The sequence below is a fragment of the Alligator sinensis genome, unplaced genomic scaffold (assembly GCF_000455745.1).
Source record: "Alligator sinensis unplaced genomic scaffold, ASM45574v1 scaffold472_3, whole genome shotgun sequence".
NCBI classification, from domain to species: domain Eukaryota; kingdom Metazoa; phylum Chordata; order Crocodylia; family Alligatoridae; genus Alligator; species Alligator sinensis.
In genome coordinates, this window is record NW_005842852.1 from 390,006 (window position 1) to 396,749 (window position 6,744).

At 42.3% G+C, this 6,744-nt stretch overlaps 1 protein-coding gene across 3 annotated transcripts in view; it reads left to right on the forward strand.

Annotated features, from left to right (window-relative positions):
- PLCE1 (phospholipase C epsilon 1) overlaps positions 1–6,744 on the forward strand; it is a 336,566-nt gene that overhangs the window by 304,836 nt on the left and 24,986 nt on the right. The window lies entirely within an intron of this gene.

A 6,744-nucleotide genomic window follows, 5' to 3' on the forward strand; every position in this document is an offset into this window, starting at 1 on the left:
TTGTTAGGTTACATGAAGATGTAGTTTGTCATGTATATGATTATTTGAAAACTGAAAACTTCATTCTTTATGACTTGGAGAACTGGCTAATTCCTATGTGAATAATAGCTGAGTGTGGGCTTTTTCATAAGGATTCTGAGTTTTTACTTACTGTGCCAGGGATGAGGATGAGCTTCCAGCCCCTGGCAGGTGGAGCTCATCAGGATTTTTCTTAAGAGTTAGCTCCAGGTTAACCTGTCTCATGATTGCCAGAAACTTTCCTCATGATCTGCATTCTAAGGAGTTAAACTAACTCACAAGACTCCCCCTGCTCTTTCTCTTCCAGCTCACTTTAGGGAAACCCCCTCTTTGGATACCTTTCTGCTAGGCAATCTGAGGTTAGAACAGCTAATTAGGGAAGTTGCAAGAAGTCTCCTCAAACCAGGAGCAGTCACATAGAAGGGGTAGGGGAAGAGCAGAGGAGAAAGACTAGATGCAATATTACTACCTCCTTTCCTATCAGCAACATCTGGCCTGACAACCCACCGAGGCCTGGGAGTGGCCTAGGTTCAGCAAGAGGATGTTGGGAGATGACAGCACAGATGTGAGAGCAGGTTGACTGAGCAGATGTAGGGTAGAATTGAGGAGAGGTGGGATATAGGGATAGAACTGACTGAGAAGCAGAACTGGTATGAGGACTTTGGGGTGCATTGAACGGTTGTGGCAAAGAGAATTGTTATGGGGCCTTGGGAGCCAGAATTGTTTTAGAGGTTAAGAGACAGAATTCGATATTGGGCAGGGAGACAGGCAAATGTAGAGATGAGAATTCCTGCAGCACAGGCTAAAAGGACTATATTTGGGAGATTTGGTAACATTAATTTTGACACATACATATCCTAACAACCCTCCCCACAGCATCATTTCAAAAACAAAAAACAGACAAAAATTAAGGATGACATGTTTTTAAGTATGTTATAACTGCATCTCTTAGCAGTTATAACTGGCCAATCTCTTCTATTTTGGTGATATGCCTCTTGATTCAGGGCATTGCCAATATTACTATCCATGTCATCCACAACCAACTTTTTTGGTTCAACAGCTAAGCTAGTAATCACTTGGGCAGTGGAGAAAGTCCAAAAGAAAACTGATATGGAGTCAAGAGTAGCAAACATCTGGAGAGTGGGCCAGCAGGTGGGATAGAGGTGCAACTGGGAGGTGAGATGAAACTGGGCCATGACAGACATGTAGCAGTGTTTTCTGGGAGAGTTAGTTGGGAGGCGCTTCATTTGGTAATGGAAAAGGGGCAGCAACTGGAGAACAAATGGAGGGGGAAAGTTGAGGATGCTTATTACTTCCTTTTCGTCATGTGATGTAGAACACTAAGGATGAGGGGGTTGTGGTTGACATGCTAAATGTGCTGTACTCAAATTCCTTTTAATTGTGAATTCACTGCTCATTATTGGTTCCTTTAGCATGCTGAAATTAAAATCAAGATTTTTTTAGTGTAATGGTTCTCTACAGAAATATTGACAGTTGTTTGCTCATCAAGAGTTAATACAAACAAATATACTCAAATCAGCAAAATCTACTGAACACAAAGTGCTGTCCAATATACAGCGTAAATTGGAAACTGAAACATTTGTCTCCTATCTCTTTTAGTTGTAATCTGAGGTGTCACTTGCTAAAAAATTATATTTGTGATTTTAAATGGGATTCTGTAGATTTGGTTAGGAAAGAAATGCTAATCAAGTGTCTTTTGCTTTAATACAAGACACACATGGGATAAATAAGAAAATCAATTTTCATGCAAATGACAGCTTATAGGTATGGGTAGAAACCTTACTTTTATATGCTTCCTCTTCTGGCAAAAATACTACCTTCCCAGAACACATCTAATGATCCTTCCACATCTAGAGTGATGCCACTGTGAAGAAAGAGGAGGGGAGGCGAGGAACACTGCACAGGCCCCAGCTAGTAGAGAATATTGGGGTTTAGGCCATGATGTAATGAGGAAGACTCGTGACTGCAGTGCTAATGCAGTCCTTGCGTGTAGGTGAGATGGGAAGAAGAATGTGAATCCTGTTGGGAGTTTAGACACCTAAACAACTTGCGCTGTCAGGAGAGACTGAATTAGGAAGCTGTGGGACCAAAGCAGAGGCTCTTGGGCATGTGTCTCAGATGGCGGGGTAACTAATATGGAGGGAGGAGATGTGCCATAATAAAGACCCCAGCGTGCAGGCCTGTAGTGGTTTACATCCCTTTCTCTGCTTGTTTATCTTTGGAAAAATGGAAATACATTAGTTGGGAAAGATAGGTTTGTTTTAACCAGTTGCCAGTCACAGGCTCCTGTCAGAAAGAAGGCCACAATTACAGCTGAGCCTGCAGGGCTACCACGCCATGCATTCAGTCTAAAGATAATAAAGCTCTAACGCCTCTCTTTGCTGTACAAGAGGGGAAGAGGAGAAGGGAAACACATCACCTGTGAGATGTCTTTGTGAGGGAATGCAAGGGTACAACCCACCTTGTGTAACTGTGGCATTATGGTGCATATAAGAGGTGTTGTAGATGGAAATCCAGTCTAAATTGGAGTGAACCATGGAATTTCACTCTGGGAAAGAGGCCTATTGCTTTCCCTAGGAGAGAGGCTGAGGGAACCCCACCTTTCCTGGCATAGCTCACTCCTGAGCTATTGCATATGATTGGAGCTCAGTTTGCTCTCTTGTTCTGCTAGTAAGAGCAGAACTATCCTATTTTCTCAATGACTGGGGCTCTACCCAACTATTTTGAAATAGATCTTGCATGCCAAATACTTTTCTCCATTGAGAACACCTACACATGATTCACAAAATAAACTAAGAGATTTCAAATAGGAATCCACAGTGTCAAAAACATTCTGACCTATTGTGGTCTTTCTGAATTCTTTGCTACAGAAAATCTGCTCTATTATTTTTCCATGGTAAAAAAAATTAGTAAAACTTCAGAGCTAGCATTTTCTAAGGGGTGCTTTAAGTCTAATGAGCAGTGCCTTGAGTCCAAAAATTCGGGAACCACTGCTCTAGTGGTATCAGTGAAATTGCATTGACATAAAACTGGAGTACAGGTTGGAATTTTTAAAAAGTAATGTGTGCGCTTTGCAAACTTTTCTCTCATTCCTAGTCCCAGGATGGACAGGCATGCTGCATGTGCTATCAGTCACCTGTAATTCTCAGGTGAAATGTCTTGTTTACCTTGATTTGACTGTTCATGAGGTCAGTTCCCTGTTTGCCCTTGAATGTTCAGAAGCTGCAACTCATTCCTTTCTCTCTCCAAATCTGTACTTGTCTCCACGTTGATGAACTGTTATTTCTGTTAACTGTCTATGACAGGCATCAGCAGTATATGGCCTGAAGACCTGCAGAGCTATTGGATCTAGCCCGCAGCACTAGGGGAGCTTTGTCTGTGCCTTGCTGCACTGCAGCTGGGTGGGTGGGCAGTGGGGAAAAGTGACACTGGTGGCATAGGCCCAGATCAGGAGCACGAGCCCACCACGGACATGAGCTAGATAGATCTGGCTCATCACTTGAAAAGCTTGCCTAGCGTCTTAGATTCTTTTGGTGTGTCCAGATGAGCATGGTCTTGCGGTATGTGGTGCTGCAAACACATTTCTCCATGCTGTAAGGGTGCACTGTCTGAGCATGCACCGCACCCCGGATATCCAAGGGTCAAAAAAACCTGCAGAAAATAAAATGGAGCAATGCACGCTCAGTCAGTGCGTGCTGCTGAAAAGCGGAGCCGGGCCACCTGGAGCCACGCTCCACTGCCAGCCAGGCTTCATGCGGCAGAATCGCCACAGCTACAGCCCTGGGAGGTCCCCAGGGCCACAGGTAAGGCTGCTAGGACCAGCCCAGTGCTGGCCCCAGCCTACCCTACCCCACCCAGGCCAATTTGCCATGTGCCAAAGCATGTATGGCACAGGCATTCCCCGAGGACAAGTAGCAGTGGCAAAAGGTGCACCGCCGCTATTTGTCCCCAGGGAATCAAACGTCCGTGCACATCTGGATGTGCTCTTTGGGTTTATCAACCTCTATAAAACTTTCACTTATTAATCATTTAGGAAGTATTAATCCTTTCTGCTTGGCTGGCTACTTCTAATACCCATTGACTGGCTAAGTATCTGTCACTTTAGTAATAGGTCTTCATTATATCAACCTATTCTCTGGACACTTTATCATTCTGCTTTCTGCCTTCACTAAGATGTCCCTTAACTCATTAATAGGACACAACAATAGTAAAAAGTAAACTCATTTAATAATACAAGGGCAAGGTCATGTACTTAAGGACTAACAAGAATTTCTGTTATAAATAGACAGCTCAAGAATGTGGAACCATTAAAACATAGAACTGGATTGGAAGGTGCTTCCTCAGCCATGAAGTCCAGTCCTCTCCTTTTACAGACAATTCTTATTCAAAGGAGTCCCTAAAATCACTACGTCAAACCTTCACCCTTAACTATAGGAGAGGAGAAAGACTGAAGTATATTAGTTGAGGACAGGATGACTACGAGCCCTCAGTGTCATGCAGCCATGAAGATGGCCAATATGATCCTAGGATGTGTTGGGCAAGGTATTTCCAGTAGAAATAGGGAAGTATTAATGCCATTGTGAGCCCTCATCTGGATTAGTGTATATAATTCTGGTCAACCCTTTTGAAGAAAAATTCATTCAAATAACCAGCAGCAGAGGACCGTGAGGAAGGATGATCAGGAAAATGGAAAGCCTAAGCCTATCTTATGAGATGACACTAAAAGAGCTTAGTTGCTTGAAAACTGAAAAAGATAGATTTTTGTAGATTTTTTCCAAATCTTACTGTAAATATATTAAGGGGGTAAACATGAGTGAGGGAAAGAACAGAACTACTTTAACAGAAGGAAAAGTTTTAGTGGTGGCTTAAGGACAAAAGGTTATAACTTAGCTATGAATAAATACAGGCTAAATATTAAAAGTTTCCTAGCAGAAGAGTAAGTTTTTAAAGTAGCTTTCCTGATGGAGTAGTGGGGGCAAAAACCCTAATTAGTTTTAAGATGGGCCTTGATCAATCTGCAAAAGGGATTATATAAATGGTTTCCTACAGTTACAGGAAACTTGGCCTATTTTTCAGGATGCCCACCCAGCTCTATGTTTGTTACATTACATTGCACCTCCAAATGAACCATGGAAGTTCTGTACTGGCTGTTAATAAAATCATGGGTCACTTCATCTTAATTCATCTTAATACAACACTGATACCTGAAAGATCAGTTATATTTGTCCTTCTCTGTGGAAGCCTGTGGATAAATTAAGTCAGGGGGATAGGTACTCTGTTTCCAAGTGGAATTTGCAACCTCAGAATGCAAGCCAAGGAGAGTTAGGCAGCTAAGAATGGAGTTCACATAAGATGGTGTGTTGAGTAAGGAGCTGCCCAAACTATGCAGTAAGAAGTGTTGGTGAGAGAGAAGGAGGTTGAGCACCTATATCCCTGAGAAGTGTAGGGCTTCTCCCCATTTGGGACTGGCAATCCTGAGCCTTCTCCTACATAAAGGCAGATAAGCTCTTCTTGAAGAAACTGTGGAGGGACTGGTCCTGTTTAAATAATGAAAATGAAGGTCTTTCTTCATTTACTACTTTTACTTTTTTACTTCTTTCTTCTTTTACTTTTTATCCCTTTTTACTCTAACCCCTGGTTAGAGCACTAATCCAGGGTTCAGGTAGACAGAAATGTGGGAGACTATTCCACCCTTATGCCCAGAGCCTTGTAGTCAGTTTTGATTTGATCAGGTCCCTCTGACAGTATCATTAGAGCCAACAACGATGAGCAGCATGAGTTAGTAGTTTGAGGCCCAGATGTGTCTCTGCAATCTTTCTGTAACATCTTAAGTTTGGGCCCATGAGATGACAGGTCCAGTGAGCAGATGGGGTGGCTCTTTCCACTGCAGAACAGAGTTGCCAAGCACAATATTGAGAGAATACTGTGTAAAAGGAGCAAAGTAATGCTACTTTTTACTTGCACTCTTTCTGGTCCTTTATGGGTGTGTCTACACATTGTTGTATGGCAATGTTGCTACAGCACCATTTTTTAGCACTTCTTTTTGGAAGTACCAAAACATGGCACAGTATGGCCACTTACTGTGCTGTGCATGTGGCTTATAATTAGATTTCACCACTACATCGCCATAGTGGCACGCTATATCAGGGGAGCGTGCCGCCACGGTGATGTGGCTGCCAATCACATGTCGACCCATGTGATCGCTACATCACTGTAGCACACTTGCTGGCAGTGTTGCACATTGCTCTATCACCGTAGGGTGACATGTAGACATGCCCTATATGTTGCTTTTTTTTCTGCATAGTAGTCCAACTAATTTCAGTAGTTTTCTCCAATTTATTTTAAATTCTTAAGTTACATTTTTGTATTTTTTTTCAAATTTATAACAAAAAGGAAAATTGTAAATTAGGACTGTATCTTGGTTCTAAGGACATCCCTCACATCACTTTCATGCACTATACTGATGTCAAAAGAACTTCATGACACTTTTTTGTATTTATATTGAACCAAAACCAGTTTAGGTCAATAGAAAGGAATTGAAATCAGTGGCAATTGAATCCATTGCTTTCAGTTGATTTTAGATTAAGATTTTAAATGGTTATTTTCTCTGAGTATACATGTATGAGTATTTTTAGAGCAGGCTTGTCCAACATGCAGCCCGCCAAGCCGGTTTCTGTGGCCTGCGGGGCTGTGACCGGGAAAGAA